Genomic DNA, 21,670 nt, shown 5'->3' on the forward strand with positions numbered 1-21,670 from the left:
AAATTCAGTTTCTAAAACTGAAACTTCACTTCAGTATTTCTTGCTTGCATGTTTGCTTCTTCTTTAATGGTTTGCGATTCGGATCAACTAAACTGAAAGTGAGATGCTGAGATGTGGATCACACTAGTACTATTTCAGTATTTCTTGCTTGCATGTTTGCTTCTTCTTTGTACTGAAGTAGGCGAGTTGATTTTCTGCTCTTAGTTTCTGTAGCAATTGGAGGAGGAGTTGGTGCCGAGAACTGGACCAGATGTGCTTTGATTCGTGATCTACAGCGCCCTTGATCTCAGGTGCGTGATCTGCAGTGCCCTAGCTTGTTTGTTCTGACTAAATTCAGTTAGAACAAGTTAAGCTTCAGACTGCATATAAGAAAAGAATAAAAACAGACTCCTAAATTCAGTAAGAACAAGTTGAGTACTTGGTGTATATTCAACGCCCTTTGCTTGTTTGTTCTGACTAAATTCTGTTGCCTCGCATGACCATGAGCGGAGGCTGGAGCAGATCCGGAGGGCGTTCCAGGGCCTCGAGGGCTCCCACGTCTGTCCCTTCCAGGTCAAGCCTCGCTTTGCTATTTGTTTCTCCTGTAGTGTACATTACATTACTTGGTTTGCTGTTTGCAACACTGCCTGCGTGCTATTGTCTAGTTTGCTGCTGCTTTTCGTGCTTCACTGAATTTCAGGATTGGGGTGTGTTTTCTAAATTTTTTAGTGCTTGTTATGGTGCAGTACGTTTCGACGGGAGCATCTGCAGAGAGGGTCAAGGAGTGGGTCTCAGAGCTGGCTCATCCACTTGGAGGTATGCACCTTGCTAAATCTTGGTGCAACTTATCATCAGATTTTCATTGAAACATGGCGTTGATTGGTCTGAAGATGAAACTATAGTACTATACACACGACATGCAGCAGCCACTTATATCAAACAGTGGAACAGTGCTGATGTCCTGAATGGAACGACACGATATTTAGCATCGTTGATAAATCGTTTGTGTACTATCGTGTGTATAGCAGGGTTTAGATACTTGGAATTAATGTCTGCGTACATATATAACCGATTGGATTCTGTATGTATGCTTAGATGATTGTTTGGCTCTAAATAATTGTTGACATGAATATCTTAACTTTCCAAACAAGTATAGGACTGTGCCTATGCATATAGATTATCCAAACAAAACTTAAAGTAAAAATTGAAGTATAAAATAAGCAATAAGTGTCTGATTTTTATCTACATGTTAAGCGGAAAGTTGCAGCCAAGGCTTATATATTACAAAATATTGTCTCACATTTGAGCTTCTACCATTGTTAGGGACATTGTAGTGTGATCTTCATGATTTTTTGCTTGAAGATGTACTGATTCATTAGTCAAGGAGAGACAAAAGTCATATTTTGTGTCTATTAAGTCACGTAAAAATCACATAACTTTATGAGTGCCTAACATTATATTTAAGCTATACTTTGTGTAAGTGCATCTAGTGCCACCCTTAGTTGGTTTTGGAGTATTGACGGCAAACCTAGTTGAGGGACTAATGTGTTTGTGAGAATTGCAGGATAACACAGGTAGAAGTCCCTCAATGATTCGGTTTCACTACCAGAGATGACCCCTAAAAATGTACGAAGACATTGAAGACAATGGTGGTTTATGAAGATATTCATATTGAAGACAATGACATGAGAAGACTCCCTATGAAGCTCATGGAATTCGAAGACTTAGATCCTTCGTAGTTTTATTTCATTTATGTTGTGTCATAGGAACCACCGTACTGTTAAGTGGGGTCCAAGAGAACCAGTCAGAATGACTGAAGTGATGCCTAATTCAAATCCTATGTCTTCGAGCGAAGACTATGAGAGAAAATCTTGTCCAGAGTCAGACAAGTCAGCTTTACTTGTAGCCCAAGTAAAGTTGCCGTGTGAGTTCAAAATTCGACCGTTGGTACACGTGTCAGTTCCTTAGTGACCCAGGGTCATTTCGGACAGATCAGGTCGGGTTGCCAAGTGGCTATAAATAGTCCACCCCCACAACCATAAACGGTTGGCTGCTCAGATTTCAGTGCACGGCTTTTGTCGTTTGAGAGCAACCCACCTCGAAGCCTTTGAAAGAAAAATTCCTAGTGAGGAGAAAAGCCCTAACCACCCAGAGCCAGAGTAAATTGGGAATCACTTAAGTCTTCTTGTCTGTGTGATCTGAAGACTTATTACACTTGAGGACTGTGCATCCTCCAGATGGTTAGGCGTCGCGTTTAGAGCATCCAAGAGAAATTGTGGATTGCCAGTGAACGAAGTCTGTGAAGGTTTGGGAGTCTACCTTGAAGACTTACCAGAGTGATTGGGCGATGAGTAAGTGACCTTAGCTCAAGGAGATTACGGTGAGGACTGGGTGTCCTGAACTGTGTGTTCAGGACTGGGTGTCCGGGACTGTGTTTCCTTTGGTTTAAATACCTAGCCGCTCCAACCAGACGTACAGTTGTCACAGCAACTGGAACTGGTCCAACAAATCATTGTCTTCAACGAGTCATTGGTTTCATCTTCACTTCCTCTTCTTACTGTTATTCATTGTGAAGCCATTGCATGCTTGCTTTATCTTTTGTCTTCACAACGTGAATGTATGATCTGTTTGGCTTCATAACTTCTTCCTACCTGATCCTTATTACACTGAAGCTGTTTGTCATTGCGCTTTCACTCTATTGAATACATGACCATGGCTGGCCTAGTGTAATCTAACTTCCGCTGCATAGTAATAGGCATAATCTTCACTGTTTGTCTTCATAACTCTCACGTTTTGAAGACTTTCATAAAAATCGCCTATTCACCCCCCCTCTAGTCGATATAACGCACTTTCAATTGGTATCAGAGCAAGGTGCTCCCTTGTTCTGTGTGATTCGGTTTAACCACCTGGAGTTTTAGCTATGTCGACTGCAGGGATAATCAAAGTCTCCGCTGCTTGCCCCGTCTTCGATGGAACTGAATATCCCTACTGGAAGAATAAGATGCGCATGCATCTTGAAGCCATTGACGTCGACCTATGGTATGTCGTCGAAAACGGCGTTCCCAAGGCTGGAGAAGGTGTCACTGCTGCTGATGTCAAGAAGTTCACTCAACTGGACTCTACTGCCAAGAATATCATATGTGGTCATCTGACCAAAGGACAGTATGGCCGTGTGAGTGCCTTGAAGACATCCAAACTGGTCTGGGACGGGCTCTCCAAAGTTAATGAAGGCATCTCAACCCAGAGAGATCAAAGAATCAGTGTCCTTCGCAATCTCTTCAACCGCTTCAAGCGAAATGACAATGAGAATGTCCAGCACACATTTGACGGCTCACTGACATCACAAATGAGCTTCAAGCCCTCGGCGCCACTGAGATCACCAAACATGAAATCGTCAAGACGCTGCTGAGATCACTTGATAGTTTGTTTGACATCCTAGCCCTGATGATTCAAGAACGTCCTGATTTTAAGACACTCGATCCGTCTGACATACTTGAGAGGCTCAACACACATGAGTTTCAGCTTTCTGAGAAAAGAGATATCTACGGTCCAAACTATGGGCGAACTCGTGCCTTGAAGGCAAAAGCTGTCTCCTCATCTGAAGAAGAATCTGACTGCAGTTCTGATGATCCTGAAGACATTGGAAGAGAACTTGCAATGCTAGTGAAGAAGTTCCAAAAATTCACCAAGAAGAAAGGCTTCAGAAAATCTTCACGATCAAGCTCAAGGAATGATGAAGCTTCTGCTCATGACTACAAGAAGAAAACATGTCACAAGTGCAAGAAAACTGGACACTTCATCTCTGAGTGTCCACCGTGGGACAATGAGAACAGAAGGAAGAAGAAGAGCAAGGAATATGATTCTGACGACAAGAAGAAGAAGAAATTCTCAAAGTCTTCTTCCATGTCTTCATCAAAGTCTTCATCACACAAGAAGAGCTCATCTGGCAAGGCACGTGCATATGTTGGAAAGGAGATGTATTCAGAGGAGGAGTCCGCATCTGAGGAGGCAGAGGTGGAGTCTGATGAGGAGTCTGATTCTGGCATTGCGAGTCTGGCTACAGCATACGTCGCCAAGTCCATCTTCAACACTGAAGACAATGACTGCATCACCGACACCGACACAAATAACAAGAGCGACTCCACTCCTACCTACTGCTTCATGGCCCGCGGTGCCAAGGTAAACACACGCACTACTCGCTATGAAACATCCAGTGACGATGACTCTGAATGTGATTCAAAACCTAGCTACAAAACGCTTGCTAAAATTGCAACTGAACAACAGAAAGCTATGGAACATATTCAAAAACTGTTAGACAGAAGCGATGATCTGTTGGGTGCTGAAATGACTCGATCTGAATCCTTAATTGAAGACATAAAAAACCTTCACGTTAAGTATCAGGAACTTGAAGATCATCATGATACTCTCTCAACAACTCATGAAAATCTTGCCTATGATTATCTTCAAAGGAAGCAAGAACTTGAGAAATTGAGGGTGGCTCATGAAGATCTTCAAAAGGAAAACGAGTCACTTCGCGCCGAACAGATCAGTCCCGCTCAGGAAGGATTTGAACCACCATGTCTTAAATGCATTGAGCGTAATAATGCTAATTCTGTTGCTGAATGTTCCACTGCTACTACTGTTCCAATATCTTCAACTGTTGATGTGGTAACTAACCCCTCTGCTGAGGATACCACTGCTATTGCTGATGAGAATGCTAGGTTGAAGACATTGCTTGAAACAGGGATGTACAAAAGTCTGAAAGGGCATCAGACATTATGTGATGTCCTTAAGAAGCAGATTCTGAACCGAAACCCTAGGAAAGAGGGTGTTGGGTTCGTGAGGAAAATTAATGCAGATGGCTCTTACTGGAAACCTGAGCAGTACCCCAAAACCACATGGGTTGCTGCAAAGGAATCCTTCAGCAGATCCATCCAATCTATCTGGCTTCACTTGTGCTAACCCAATTATCATTGATGAATCCTTTGATGCAAACTATAAACTGTTTAAGAATCAGAATGGTGAAGTGTTTGCCAGGTACATTGGTACTAACTGCAGGAATGGACCGCCTATGAAGAAGATCTGGGTTCCGAAAACATGTCTGGAAAATCTTCCTGTGAATGTCTTCATGACACCTCACTTGAAGAAGACAAACCTCAGACCAAAGGCTTCATATGGTCCAAAGGCTTCATACAGACAGAGGACTCACCTGAGTCGCACTAACGCAAATGTTTTGCAGGGAAACCATACTCAGGCATATGAATATGAGAGCGGTTCATCGAACCGTCATGTTCATATGACCAAAAATTATTCTGCTTATTCCTATGAGTATTATTGTCCCCCTGCTAGACTGTTTGCTAAGGCTTCAAAGCCAAAATTCTCAGATGCTGCACTTAGACTTATAGCTTCTAAGCCACCCTTGAAGATGTGGGTGGTTAAGAAAGCTTAACTCTCTTTTGCAGGGAAAGGTCTCCAGCACAAAAACAAAATCTTCTGATGCTATTGCTGGGGACCATAAAAATCTTGTGGGGCGCAAGATAAAATGCCCAAATGGCATCATTATGTACTTCGTTCCTGAATCGCATGCTACTCTCCCCATTAGTCCTAATCTGGATCTAAGTTTTCATAACCCACTGGTTCGTCAAATGTTTATGCTTCACAACACTCTTCGTGAAGCCTATCCCCCTAACTGCACTGTAGGGTACGACACCAGCGACTTCAAAGTCTTCAGAATGGATTATTGACAGTGGGTGTACAAATCACATGACTGGCAGAAGAAGCCTTCTTATGGACTCAACTTTACGTCCATCCGACAAGAGCCACATTACATTCGCTGACACTGGTAAAAGTAAGGTATTGGGTCTAGGTAGAGTTGCAATCTCAAAGGATCAACACATGGATAAAGTCATGCTTGTTGAATCCCTTGGCTTCAACTTAATGTCTGTCTCAATGCTTTGCGATTTGAATATGATTGTAATGTTTGGCAAATATCGCTGCCTGGTGCTAATGGAATCTGACAAATCTCTAGTGTTTGAAGGGTATAGGAAAGGTGATTTGTATGTGGTAGATTTCTCAGCAGGACCACAACTTGCAGTATGTCTTCTTGCAAAAGCTTCAGAATGCTGGCTTTGGCATCGAAGGCTTGGGCATGCTGGCATGAGGAACCTCCACACCCTTGCGAAGAAAAAGCACGTCATAGGCATCGAGGGCGTCAAGTTCAAGAAAGATCACTTATGCGGTGCCTGTGAAGCAGGGAAGATGACAAGGGCAAAACATCCTTCGAAGACAATCATGACCACTACTCAACCCTTCGAACTGCTTCACATGGATCTTTTCGGTCCCACTCACTACTCAACTTTTACTACTTCTGCTTGCCTCTATGGCTTCGTAATTGTTGATGATTATTCTAGATATACTTGGGTGCACATAATCCTTTACAAGACTGAAGTGCAGGATGTCTTCAGACGCTTCGCAAATCGAGCTATGAACAATTTTGGCGCCAAGATAAAGCACATCAGAAGTGACAATGGCACTGAATTCAAGAACACTGGCCTTGATACATATCTGGATACCTTGGGCATCACACATGAATTCTCAGCTCCATACACGCCACAGCAGAATGGCGTCGTCGAACGCAAGAACAGAACACTCATTGAGATGGCCAGAACAATGCTAGATGAATACAAGACTCCAAGAAAATTCTGGACTGAAGCCATTGATACTGCATGCCATACAATCAATCGTGTTTATCTTCACAAGCTTCTGAACAAGACATCTTATGAACTCCTAACTGGCAAGAAGCCAAATGTCAGTTACTTCAGAGTATTTGGCGCAAAATGCTGGATCAAGGACCCACACCACACCTCAAAGTTTGCACCAAAAGCACATGAAGGCTTCATGCTTGGATATGGAAAGGATTCGCACTCCTACAGAGTCTTCAATCTCTTCCACTACAAAGTGGTTGAAACAGTGGATGTGCGATTTGATGAAACCAATGGATCACAAAGAGAGCAATTGCCAAATGTGCTAGATGAAGTTCCAGCAAATGAATCAATCAAGCTTATGGGAACTGGAGAAATTGTACCTTCTGAAGCTCATCCTGAAGAAGAACTTATCATCTCAGCACCTGATCCACATGAAGACAATGCTCAGCCTGAAGATATACCTTCAAATGACCACATAGATCAGCAAGAGCAAAGTCTTCGCCCACACACCCTCGTGTTGCAAATGAAGTACAAATTGACAAAATACTTGACAGCATCAATGCACCTGGTCCACTCACTCGTTCAAGGGCAACTCAGCTAACAAACTTCTGTGGGCATTTCGCATTCGTCTCAATATCAGAACCCAAGAAAGTTGAAGAAGCCTTCATGGAACCTGAATGGATTCAAGCTATGCAAGAAGAGCTTCAACAGTTTGAGCTGAATAATGTATGGGAACTGGTTAAGCGTCCTGATCCACGGAAGCACAACATAATAGGCACCAAATGGATATACCGCAACAAGCAAGATGAGCATGGTCAAGTTGTCAGAAACAAAGCTCGTCTCGTTGCTCAAGGATATACTCAAGTGGAGGGCATTGACTTCGATGAAACATTTGCTCCTGTGGCTAGGCTTGAAGCCATACGCATACTGCTGGCCTATGCAAATCATCATAACATACTTCTCTATCAGATGGATGTGAAAAGTGCCTTTCTCAATGGCAAGATTGAAGAAGAAGTGTATGTTGCACAACCACCTGGCTTTGAAAATCCAAAACATCCTGATATGGTATACAAGCTCAACAAGGCACTGTATGGCCTCAAACAAGCCCCTAGGGCCTGGTATGATACACTCAAGTACTTTCTGAAAAGCAAAGGCTTCATACCTGGTTCCCTGGATCCCACTCTTTTCACGAAGACATATGATGGTGAACTGTTTGTGTGCCAAATATATGTGGATGACATTATCTTCGGCTGCACCAATCAGAAGTATAGTGAAGAGTTTGGATATATGATGCAAGAGCAATATCAGATGTCCATGATGGGGGAGCTGAAGTTCTTCCTCGGTCTTCAAATACGGCAACAACGCAACGGCATCTTCATATCTCAAGAGAAATATCTTAAAGAGTGCCTGAAGAAGTTCGGTATGCAAGACTGCAAAGGCTTCACAACACCAATGCCAGCCAAGCATCATCTGGGTCCCGACGACAATGGTAAAGAGTTCGATCAAAAGGTATACCGCTCCATGATTGGGTCTTTGCTTTATTTATGTGCATCTAGGCCAGATATCATGCTTAGTGTTTGCATGTGTGCTCGATTTCAAGCGACACCAAAGGAGTCGCATCACTTAGCTGTGAAGCGAATTCTTCGATATTTGGCTCACACCCCAACTCTAGGATTATGGTATCCAAAGGGCTCAGAGTTTGATTTGGTTGGATTTTCGGATGCTGATTATGCTGGTGACAAAGTTGATCGCAAATCTACATCAGGCACATGTCACTTTCTGGGACGATCACTTGTATGTTGGTCTTCAAAGAAGCAGAACTGTGTATCACTCTCCACTGCTGAATCTGAATACATTGCTGCTGGATCTTGCTGCGCTCAGCTTCTGTGGATGAAGCAAACACTCAAGGATTATGGCATTCATCTGAAGCAAGTGCCACTTTACTGCGACAACGAAAGCGCCATCAAGATTGCCAACAACCCAGTTCAGCACTCGAAGACAAAGCACATTGAAATTCGCCATCACTTTCTCAGAGATCACGTTGTGAAGGAAGACATTGATATCATACACGTCAGCACTGAAGAGCAATTGGCAGATATCTTCACCAAGCCCTTGGATGAGAAGAGGTTTTGCAAGTTACGGTGTGAGCTAAATATCTTGGAATCCTCAAATGTCCTGTGATCAGGCACACATCCTAACACTTATGCATATTGATGACTTAGATGTGCAACACACAAAGTAAGTATATCTTCAATCAATGAAGACATACATTCTAAGTGTGAATACATTAATGTGGAATTTGACTTCGGAGCGCCACGATAATTGTGCGCCGTGTCTGGGTCTAATACTTCCTATACGGTGGGTAACGCCACCACCAAACGTTCCATTTTGAAGTGTTTCACTCATGGCGTTACCTTGCAATATCTTCACATTTGGTTTGGCTTCGAACTCAACATGTCTTCATGATTATCTTCACTGATGTTATGATATATATGATGTTCTGTCCTCTACAGCATTCACTTATAGCTATGTCTTCTTGGTTGAATCTTTTGAACTAAGTGAATGTGATCGGACCCTAACCTCTCTATGCTTTCTATCTCAAACTCTATCTCTCCAAGTCATATGCATTCTGTTGAAACTGTCAAATGTCTTCACTGTGTCCTTGTCAGCTGAAGACATAGTGACAACCATAAAAGTCCGTTTTTAATGCTCATTCCTCCACATAAGATCCGGAGAAGCAGGAACGACCGCCCGACAATTTAGGCGTGCGTGGGACGTGGAACAAATCCCAATCTTCCTCTAACTGGCCACGCGTGCCTCAAATGCGAACCGCCAGGGGTACCTGCGTAATAGCGCAGTGCCGCCTCTATCCCTATAAATACACGATTCACTACGGTCATTATCTCCTTCTTCCACCCTCGCACGAACCCTAGCGCCACCGCTAGCACTCGACGACGCCGGCGACGAAGCGCTTCACTGCCGCAACCTCTCCGACGCCGTTTTCACGCCGACAGCGGACATCGCTCTCTCCGCCGTCGCCGTAGGTGTCTTCCGTCGCCAAGTTAGGGCACGGAGGATCGAACTGCTCGGCCTCAACTCTCACTTCGTCTAGCAGTTCCAAGTGTGGTAAATAAAACCTCTTTTTACAGCCTCTTTTGATCCCATAGTTCAGTCACTTTCTGCCATAAGGAGTTTCTCTTCACATCAGTTAGTTATCTCTCGCTACATCTCATGACATGCCTAGTATATTCACTTGTGCTTCATAAGGTAGTTAGATTCCTCACTTGTACGGATCTATGGGTTCGTACAAATCTGGAACCAACTTCTTATCTATGAGTGAATGTCTTCGCACAATGAGGTCTATGTCTTCTAAACCGATTTATCTTCAAAATCTTCTGAGAATGCATATGACCTCTTCCCCTTCCCTCGCACCTTAATGCTGTCACAGGTACATGTCCGTGGGAGAATCCTTTGGTTCTCATAGTCTGCATTCATTTGCAGAGTACTTGCAGCATCACATCAACTCTCCTGAAGCCAGTTCTTGCAAAAGGAAGCCTTTGAAGCCTTTGAACATCTTGAAGCCTTCCAAGTTATTCATGGCTTCAGAAACAGCAGCAAGGAAGGGAGGCAGACAGCGACGTGGTGAAACGTCCAAAGATCTACCTGATGAATTGGCAGAGATGTACAAAACTGATCCTGAAGAAAGCTATGGTCAGCGCAAGACACGAATCCAATGGATTCGAAGATATTGGGCAGAGCAATGGTTCCACTACCGCTTCGTCACTCAGGAATATGCGGAGAAGTGCGCCATCAAGAGACCGTGGGAAGACGTACTATACAAAAATCTCGTACCCAGGTCCAGAGTCGAAGCCATTGCTCAAGGCTTCTATCCATGCATGGTGAGAGGACCAAAGCCAGCTGAAGCACATCCGTCATCACTTCTCTGGTGCCGCAATGATAATCTCTTCAAGCGCAACTTTCAGTTTGCACAACAATCAGCAAAGATAAATAAGAAGAAATTTGGGCTTAACTTCAACCCTGGTCCCTCCTCACCAAGGGCAGATGGCACACGCGACGCCGATCCCAATATCATCGGGCCGTATGCCAATCTTGCAGGCCTCATCACTCGCATCCTAGTCCAAGGGACTGCTGTGAATGACCCTCCAGCAGATACTGAGTCAGATGACGCCCCTGCTGCGCCGAAGCCGAAGCAGAAGAAGCCAAAAGCTTCAAAGCCAGCCGCTTCTCCCAAGATCGCAAGAGTGAAGCCTTTAGCAACTGCACCTCCTGAAGCCAGTGTGCAGTCAGAAGGCTTATCACGAGTGTCCAAGCCCCAAGAAGCCAAGAAGCCTCAGCCACACACAGGCAAAGAGCTCACAGCTGCTGACATTCTGCGCTGCGAAGCCATTGATCTCTCAAGCGATGAAGATCTTGGAGATGATGCTCTTGAGCAGCTCATCAAGAGCAAGGAGGAGGCTGAAATCTTCAACAATCTGCCTCTGTTTGATGTCGCCATCATCCACAACTTCATCGATGAATGGTTTGCCTCACCGGACATCAGCTTCAACGATCTGCAGCTGCCCATAGGCCTCAGCGTTGCTTTCAAGGCGCAATTGCTTCAGAACTTGCAATAGCCCAGCGCATTGTAGAACTGAAGCAGAAAATTGATTATGAAAAGGCTCAGTTCAAGAAGCACGTGGCCAAGCTCAGTGTGCAAGAAGTGAGAAACTTCAAGATCATGTTGCACGAGCTGAAAGAGAACTTCCTGAAGACGCGTGCCGAAGCTCAAGGCTCGCGAGAACGCATGAAGACTTTGGCTGATCGCTGCGTGCAGGCCTACAATGAGGCAGAGAAACGCAAGGCACTTGGGCGTCCCGGCATTGACCCCAGGATGGCCGCGAAGAAGAAAAAGAAGGCTGCTGTGCCTGAACCTGAAGCGCCAAGGTCAGAAACTGCTCCGATTGTCTTCCCCGCTGCAACGACTGGCTCGAAGCCAAAGAGTCGATCAACCGCCTCACAGCACAAGAAGACACGGACTGCAGAGGCTGAAGCTAAGAAGAGAAAACATTCTGAAGCCTCTCCTTCTGAACCCATCATCAAGAAGCGCAAGACCAAGAAATCTCGGGCTGCTCCCGCAGAGCCCTTGACAGTTGAACCCCTCTCCGTCCGCTATCCTGACGCAGATCGTCAGTTGACTGTGCATGAACCCAACGCTGAAGACATTCCAGCAGACGAACCCAACGCTGCTGAAGACATTGGTCTCCAAGACAATGTGCAAGGTGATGCAGCCCTTCCTCAGCTTGAGACAAGCGAACTGATCAGTATTGGTCGTCCATTGACGCCAATCACACAAGATGCATCGTGGGCAGATCGCCCACAGGAGGAAGATGAGCCACAGCCCACTGCAACTCCACAAGCGTCGCCTAAATTCCGTAGGCTTCGCAAAGGGCCAAGGGCTCAGGCTGCTGATGACATTCCGGCTGCATCAGCCGAAGAGCATGCAGAGATACCACAAGCTCAAACTCCCCCACACCAACAAGAAGTAGTTCTCCAGGAGAACGTGCCTGAGTCTGCAAATGTTGAGGCTTCCACAAACAACGCCGAAGCAAATGTGGAGCCCAACCCAACAATAGCTTCAGAAGACAATGAAGCTACTGCTCCTGAACATTCTGTGCCTGAGTCTGCTGCCGGACCACAATTCAACTATCATATTGCGTACAGACCCCAGGTCCAGAAGCCGATCCCACGACTGCCAAGGTTCCCAGGTCCTGCATCAGCTCCTGGTTCCTTCAACATCAACGGCTTCAGGGCAGATAACACGTTTTTCGACCGCTCCAAGAACCCTTATTCAAGGGAACGGATTGTATCAGATAGGTTCTGGAGCCATCAACAGCGCAGCTATTATTCATGCATCCTATACAACCAAGGCCGCATCTTTCCTCACAAGCGCCTTGAGGTTGAAGTTGTTGCTGGTCTGCCTGGTCTGGAAGAAGCACTGGATTGCTTCAAGCAAGTGGGTTTGCTGCCATTTATCACTGATGAAGAGCACTGGAACGAAGAGCTTCTGCTCCAGTTCTATGCCACTTTGCATATCAAAGGCTATAACAGAGATCCGAAGACATGGATCCTGGAGTGGATGACAGGCAATATCCATCATGAAGCCAATGCTTTCGACCTAATTGAGCTTACCGGCCTTCCCACTCCTGGCGAATTCTTTGTAGAAGGCTGCCAACTCCATGCTGAAGCAATTGAGAGCATATTTCAGCGTCCCGAGCCAGATATGAGTCAGATGCTCTCAATGATGAAGCCATTGCCTCGTAATGCACCCTATCCAACTAGGTTCTTCGTTGAAGACTTAGAGTACCTCCCCAGAACAATATATCACATCATAAGGCGGACTCTCTAGCCCGTTAAGGGACACTCTCGATATGCAACGATTGAAGGTGCAATGAAGACTCTCATCTTCTGCATTCTTCATGGCAACATCTGCAGAAGCAATATATCCAGAGCCTGCCAAGCAACCATTAAGTCTTCAGAATGCAGAACACCAGAGCTTCACTCAAAATATTGAAGGTGTTGAAGCTCTCTCCCGAGTGTATCCAATGGCTGGCACCACACGTGCCCCTGCATCAACTGAAGCCACTAACAGCACAGCTAGAAAGAGACCCAAGAAGCGCGCTCGTGCACTCAATGACCGAGAGCTTCTTGTGGCTCTTCACCAAAAGCAAGATAGGCATCACGACTGGCTCAAGAGGCAGATGAGAAGCATCATGCAAGACGTCAATCGCATCAGAAATCTGGCAACCAAGAATGCATTTGTCGCACACGAGACCTGTCGCCGCACTTGGAAAGGCCTCACCATGATGTGCACTGAAGCTGAACTGCAAGAGGATGGCTTCAAAGAGAGATTCAAATTTGACTCCACGCTTCCAGGAAGAGCTGTGATGCGAAGCACACCATCACTTGAAGAGTCAGAGTTCTCTTCTTCTGCTGCCACCGTGTCTGCCCGGATTATTGAAGAAGAAGACGACGCGACATCATCTCCACTTGCTTCAACGCGCATCGAATCTGCACCAAGCTCGTCTGCAGCACCACCAAACTCCACCGACCCTGCTGCGCCTGGGAACAAGTAGAAAACTCTATGTCTTCAAACCTTTTTGGTCATCACTGACAAAAGGGGGAGAAGCATATGATGTTTATAGTCTTCAAGCGGGTCACTATGGGCGGGTGCCTTCATATTTTGCTACATTTTGCTTCGTGCTTACAACTCCCGTTTTTGCTACATTTGCTTCATTGAGTTGTAACACTTAGCCCTGATGGTCGTCTGCTACCTGTTTGTCACTCCGTTTTGTGAAGGTAAATTCCGCATGTGCGACGATAAATTCCGCACTCATCTCATTCTGCAGACGTCCATTTTCCATTATGCATGTCATTATCTTCATATACTTTCACATGCATAGTGGATTGTCATCATAAGTTTAAGTGGATCTCCACAAGTACAACATGCCATGTGCATTTGCATCCAAGAAGCAAATTACTTATATGCACATCTTCAGGGGGAGCCCTTGCAACTTATGAAGACAATTCCTTTACAATTTCACAAATTATGTTCCCCGTTGAAAACTTCAACTAGTTTGTCATCAATCACCAAAAAGGGGGAGATTGTAAGTGCATCTAGTGCCACCCCTAGTTGGTTTTGGAGTATTGACGGCAAACCTAGTTGAGGGACTAATGTGTTTGTGAGAATTGCAGGATAACACAGGTAGAAGTCCCTCAATGATTCGGTTTCACTACCAGAGATGACCCCTAAAAATGTACGAAGACATTGAAGACAATGGTGGTTTATGAAGATATTCATATTGAAGACAATGACATGAGAAGACTCCCTATGAAGCTCATGGAACTCGAAGACTTAGATCCTTCGTAGTTTTATTTCATTTATGTTGTGTCATAGGAACCACCGTACTGTTAAGTGGGGTCCAAGAGAACCAGTCAGAATGACTGAAGTGATGCCTAATTCAAATCCTATGTCTCCGAGCGAAGACTATGAGAGCAAATCTTGTCCAGAGTCAGACAAGTCAGCTTTACTTGTCGCCCAAGAAAAGTTGCCATGTGAGTTCAAAATCCGACCGTTGGTACACGTGTCAGTTCCTTAGTGACCCAGGGTCATTTCGGACAAATCAGGTCGGGTTGCCAAGTGGCTATAAATAGCCCATCCCCACAACCATAAACGGTTGGCTGCTCAGATTTCAGTGCACGGCTTTTGTCGTTTGAGAGCAACCCACCTCGAAGCCTTTGAAAGAAAAATTCCTAGTGAGGAGAAAAGCCCTAACCACCCAGAGCCAGAGTAAATTGGGCATCACTTAAGTCTTCTTGTCTGTGTGATCTGAAGACTTATTACACTTGAGGACTGTGAATCCTCCAGACGGTTAGGCGTCGCGCTTAGAGCATCCAAGAGACATTGTGGATTGCCAGTGAACGAAGTCTGTGAAGGTTTGGGAGTCTACCTTGAAGACTTACCAGAGTGATTGGGCGAGGACTAAGTGACCTTAGCTCAAGGAGATTACGGTGAGGACTGGGTGTCTGGGACTGTGTGTCCTTTGGTTTAAATACCTAGCCGCTCCAACCAGACGTACAGTTGTCACAGCAACTGGAACTGGTCGAACAAATCATTGTCTCCAATGAGTCATTGGTTTCATCTTCACTTCCTCTTCTTACTGTTACACATTGTGAAGCCATTGCATGCTTGCTTTATCTTTTGTCTTCACAACGTGAATGTATGATCTGTTTGGCTTCATAACCTCTTCCTACCTGATCCTTATTACACTGAAGCTGTTTGTCACTGTGCTTTCACTCTATTGAATACATGACCATGGCTGGCCTAGTGTAATCTAACTTCCGCGGCATAGTAATAGGCATAATCTTCACTGTTTGTCTTCATAACTCCCACGTTTTGAAGACTTTCATAAAAATCGCCTATTCACCCCCCCTCTAGTCGATATAACGCACTTTCACTTTGTTGTAAGTTCTTGCTTATATTAGTGTCATTCATTTCTGTTCTAATTAATGTGGAGCCGAGAATGAACATTTTTCTCTCTTTTTAGACTGCTAGATTGTACAAGTTGAACAATCTGCTCTAGTTTAAACAAGTTGGGATCCATCAATACAATAGGACTTAGTTTACGTTTCATCTTGCTTGTAATCAATATCCTCACTTCTAATTTACCTCAAGTTTACCGTTTACCGAAAGTTTCACATTACAAGAAGTTTCAAATTCTTATGTTGGTTTATGTTCTCTTTGTAGGTTATGAGATGTGCTGCTGGAGACATGCCGTTAGCAAACTGGAAGTGATGCAACCAAATCTAATCAGAAGCATGGCCTTCTTGTAGGTTTGCAAATAAGTGGAAGTTGTAGTGTATAAGTAGTCGCTGGAGCTGTGATGGTGATCTTTCTTTTGACTGGCTATCGTTTGTTATAGATAACAATCTTTTAGTTGCTGCTTCAAATGATGTAACTGCAAGAAATGATGTATGATTGTACAGTGAAACAAATGTTGCTTTGATAGCAAAATTGAAAAAAACTGAATTGTTTCTCTGTTGTTCAGTCCTTTGAATTAGTGGGCTGAAAATATTGATGGGCTAGAAGAGGCCTTAGCCCAAACAATATTGGACAAATAAATGAAAGGAAAAACATCTTAAAAAATTTAAAAAATTAAATGGACCGCAGAAAGGCCGAGGCCCAGAAAAATGGAAGAAGCTCAGAAAAAAATGCCAAATTCTTGGGCCAGGCCCATGTACCTAGCAAAAATTAACAATATATATATATATATATATATTAAAAAGGCTGAATTAATGGGCTCGGCCCATCTAAAGCACCGAAATGGACCGGGCCGATTCTAATTTTTGACCTTTTCAATTGGTCGCAATTGTGCCACGTCAGATTGCCACGTCGGATCCGACGTGGCCTGGGCAGATAGCCAGTGACCAAAACAAAAGGTCATGGGTTCAACGACCTTCTGTTTTGGTCGTAAACGTCTACGACCTTCTCACAGAGAAGGTCGTTAATTTCAGTTTACGACGGCCAGCTTTTGACCATCTGTTTTTGGTCACAAAAAGGTCACAAAAGGAAAACTATGACCATTCAGTGACCAATAGTGGTGGTCATAAGTTGACATATTTCTTGTAGTGGGTGCATGCCGGCCGTTGGATATAAATCCAATGGTTGTGGATGACACAATCATTTGTTGACCAAGTTGACAACGCCCTGCGTAGGCTTCGACCTATTGGCCCACATGTCAGCCTGCAAAAATATGGCACATATTTAACCCATGTTTTCTAGAATGTACAGTCCATTTGCTGGGCTGGGTGAACAAATAATTTCGTGTCAATCAGGCCCATTTATATTTTCTAAGAAATCCCAGCCCATTTTGCACTTCCTTGAAATACACGTATTAGGTGGGCTCGTTATATATACTCACTCCGTCCGGAACTACTTGTCATCAAAATGGATAAAAGGGATGTATCTAGATGTATTTTAGTTTTAGATACATCCATTTTTGTCCATTTTGATGACAAGTATTTTCGGACGGAGGGAGTATAATGTTATGTTAGAAGGAGCAATTAATATCAAAGAATAAACCGGAGAGGCACATTTATATATATATAATTAAGAAATTAGTGAGTTACTACTCAAAATAAAAATGAGCGCGTTATTATTAATTTGGTCCTTAAAATCTTCGCAAGCTTTTGTACGCAATCACCAGGATTTTCCTTGCCTGTGAGTCAAAAATAACCAGGATTTTCCTTGCCAACTTCCGTTAAACATTTAATTTTATAACTTGGGATGTTTTTATAATGTATATATAAGTCTCTATAAAATATATGATAATAGTAATAATATAAATATATATAATGTGGTTAGAATGGAAAACATAAATTGGACACAGCATTACTTTTATAAGAGACCTGCGTTTTATACCCCCACAGTAGGCATACTAACAAGTTCACACACAAATACAACAGAAAAGGTAAACATTCATATCAAACTCAGGTTCATAGGACACGTTCATATCCATAGCCAACATTCACAATCGACAACTCAAAAGATTCATATCTACACAAGCTCAGCATATCTATGCATCCAAATGATTGATAGATCACACGACAATATTCATACATAATTTACAAAAAGATTCAGATATACACATGTTCAGTATGTCTATGCATCCAAATGATTGAGATCACAGCCAATATGATCCATGGACGAACTTTAATTAGTTAGGGTACAGACTCGTAAATGGCGTTCAATAGAAGGTACTTCTTGCTAAAATTAGTTCTTGTACGAGTAAACTTTCGAGTACATAAGAGGCAGCACAGATAATCTGAACTTTTCTTGTAGGTTTATCCTCAAATAGTGACCTCGTGCCGAGGGAGGCTTGAGCAACTTGGCCACTACTTCCATCCAACCAGTTTACTAGGTCATTTTGGTCCTGTATCTCGCCAAAATTTTACACTGAAGACGAGAAAGGAGGCGGTTGAGAAAATGAACCACCCAAATTTTTTGTGCAATTCAACTGAAATGGAGCATCCTTAGCTTGCAGACTGATTAAGTGCCAGATGAATATACGCGTCAACCAACTTGTCTGGAATCTTTAGACTCCATGCCATATAGTTCGCTAACATATGTGCCGATAACCAAAAGGCACAAGTTGGGACCAAAGACTGAACTGCGTTTTTCTGGGCTATGCACCAAGCAATTTTTTGGCGTTCACTCTCCTAACACTTGGAGTTTGACAATTGGTTGATGCCGGTTGAAACTCGAATGAATATAGGCACTTCTTGTCAACATCGATGCTTGTCTGAGTGAACTTTGGAGTACATAGCAGCAGCATAAGTACCTGTCCATCTGATCATTTTGTGTAGTTCTACTGAAATCATCCGATGTAATGATTTTCCTGCGAGTTCAGGCTCCAAATTACTTCTTTATGAAATCGGCAAATAGTAACACAATACCGAATTACCAATACATATGACATGCACAATAATTAGGATAAAGACTAGTACCAACCTGTGTGAGGTAGCATATCAATTACTATTTCCTTTGACTGGAAGCCGAGATAAGCGAAGCGACTGACAGCAAAGGAAGAAAGCATGCGGAGTTTAGGGACTGACAGGAAAGGACGGAAGCTATCGAGGCAATAAAGCACCAAAAGTTTTTGTGTTGTTACACCAAAATCGAGCATCCCTGTTGGCACATATATTGAGAGAGTGAGATTACTGTAATAGTGGGACTAGTTTATGAAACATACACTAACAAATAGAAGCACCCTCATTATCTTAATGGGTAAAGTTAGCAACATAGTGGTATTGCTTAAAGAGAGGTATTAGTTTATTTAATCAGTGCCAATTAGCTCAACTCAACACTCAAAGCATTGCCAGTAATCATAGGTTGCAAAACTTTAACGTGCAAAGATAAAGGAGTTTCTCATGATAGTAGCACGATACAAATAGAGATGACACCAAACTAATATGGATGAAGGCCTTAGGCCCGTACCAACCTGAGAAAAAAAGCTTATTCATGTAGTCCCATAAGAGATGATAAAGCACTCACTGGAATCACACAATAGTATATATTTTTGTGCACTTCAAATGTATGGTTGAATAACTCTTGTTTACCAGTGCTGAGATTATATCGAAAGATTATCAAGAACTTCCAGTAGAGTTAAAGCACTGGCTGGGATACAGTTCATTGTATTGTCCTGTGTAGTTCCATTTAATGTAGGATTGGCACAACATGATCCCTGTTTGCACAAGTAGGAACAAGGTGAAACCTTCATTAGCTTAGTGAGAAAGGATAGGAAGATATTAGCATATTAGTCAACCAGTAGCATCAAATACATGATGGACAATACGCAAAACATTGCCTCATTGAACCAATGGCAATAAATTGACATGCAAAACAATAGCACTATTATGTCATGACAATAATAATATTCCCTCCCTGCTCCACCACATGATTCACCTCCATAGACAAACATACACACGTACATGATTCAGCATAGTGTCCTACTAAAGATTTGTTTAACTCCAACAGGGAAATTAGGCAGTAATAAATTAGTGGTACTTAAGTACTCCTAATTAATTAAGTGAGACAACAGAAGTGGAAGGGCTCCCTGGAGGCTCGTCTCACATGTAAGGTAGTCATTGCCGGAGCCCTTGAATGGCCTCGACTGAGGCCTCTGGCTTCAGCAAGATCGCCTTGGCACTGTTATACTTCTTCTTCTTCCTATTCATGCTCTCTTTCTCTTTCTCCTCACCAGTTGGTGAAACCAAGTACATGATTGGCCTTCTAATTCAGAATTGGTTTTGTCAGTGAGGGAGTACAAGTGTACTAGTAAAAACAGCATTATTATCTCATGGCAGTCGGAAAATAGAGATCAACACATGCATTAAATATCATTCTTACCTAAAGGAAGGTTTTGGTGCTAATATGGATGATGAGGATTGGAACACAGATCTCCCTTTGTGCAGTTCCACCAAAATGAACCAACTGTTCCATTCTGACATTCCAGTTAAACAACACAAAAGTGACTTCTTTTAAGAAGAGCTTTGTACAGTGCACCAAAAGGTCACGACATCAACTAGGTGAATTGGATATCCATGTTTGCACAAAAAGGCAGAGAGGAAACAGTCAGAATCTCAAACAATTACAGGCAAAAACATTTGGCTAAACTTGTCATGGCTTATAACAGTCGCATGGCTTCATTTTTACCTGGGACATTAGATTAAGAAAAGCTAAGGCTGCGTTTGGTTCACAGGTTTGGTGCAGGATTTTCGTAGGAACACAATTCCTACGGTATTCTTTCCCTTCCAATCGTTCGGAACATGGGAAAGGTGAATAGTGTTTCATAGGAAAGCTGGTCTGGTAGTACTGATTCCATAGGATTAGAAACATCCACGCGCTGCTCATTTTTTGGGCGGAAGCCCGAGGGAGGCGCTCGCTGCCATGCGTTAGACAGGTTGTTGTGCTGTGTTGCCGGAATAAAAAAATCAACCTATGTGTGGTACGTGAGGTGAGGACAAGAGTAGTCACTGTGCAGCTGAATAAACAAATAGCATCTCATAATGCCAAGCATGCTACTCTAAAAAAACAAATCTAGACATTTCGTAGTCCATCCGAACAAATTTCTTGAGAGTTTCCTCCGGTTCGCTATTCCATAGATTTATACCTACATTCCTTTCCAATTCATCTATTTTCATCAAGACCTATGTTTTCTGCCCCTTTATTCCAAACGGAGCCTAAATATTTGGTATAAGGGCATGGGACAGTGGGTGCACTAGCAGGCCAGCACCATGTACGTAAACATGGGCATAAAGTGCTGATTCATAGTTTGTTGCCCCGAGAAACAAACATCCAAGAAACATATATGGGTTGGTCCCATTTTTGTTCACTCTAGCCACCTACTCCTATGTGTGGATAGAAAATCTAATCCTAGTCATACCACTGTGTACAACGTTACCCCTATATTTCCCTTTTCAACCAAGAGACCGGTTGGATGACCAGTCTGTACTACTTTCACCCCCTTTCCTTCCTGTTTGTACCAAGTCCGATGTACATACTAAATTCAACCACCCCCACTTTATTTCTTGTTTGAACCAAGTACTCCCTCCGTCCGGAATTATTTGTCATCAAAATGGATGTGTCTAGAACAAAAATACATCTTGATACATCCATTTCAAGGACAAGTATTTTCGGACGGAGGGAGTACAAGATTTGACTCCATGAAGTAGCTTTACCTCTAACAATAGAAGAAAAAAATATGTGACGTTGGACCATCCGATCGAGAGGGGCTGAGCTGGGGAAGTAGAGCTAATGCGGTTTCGAACGAAGATATACCTGAAGGTCGTCGGGATGTGGATAGGTGGAGGGCGGGAGGCCGGATCCACCCACAGGCAACGACGAAGGGATCTGAGGTCCTCTCGCGCCG

The sequence above is a fragment of the Triticum aestivum genome, chromosome 5A (genome assembly GCF_018294505.1).
Source record: "Triticum aestivum cultivar Chinese Spring chromosome 5A, IWGSC CS RefSeq v2.1, whole genome shotgun sequence".
In the NCBI taxonomy this organism is placed as follows: domain Eukaryota; kingdom Viridiplantae; phylum Streptophyta; class Magnoliopsida; order Poales; family Poaceae; genus Triticum; species Triticum aestivum.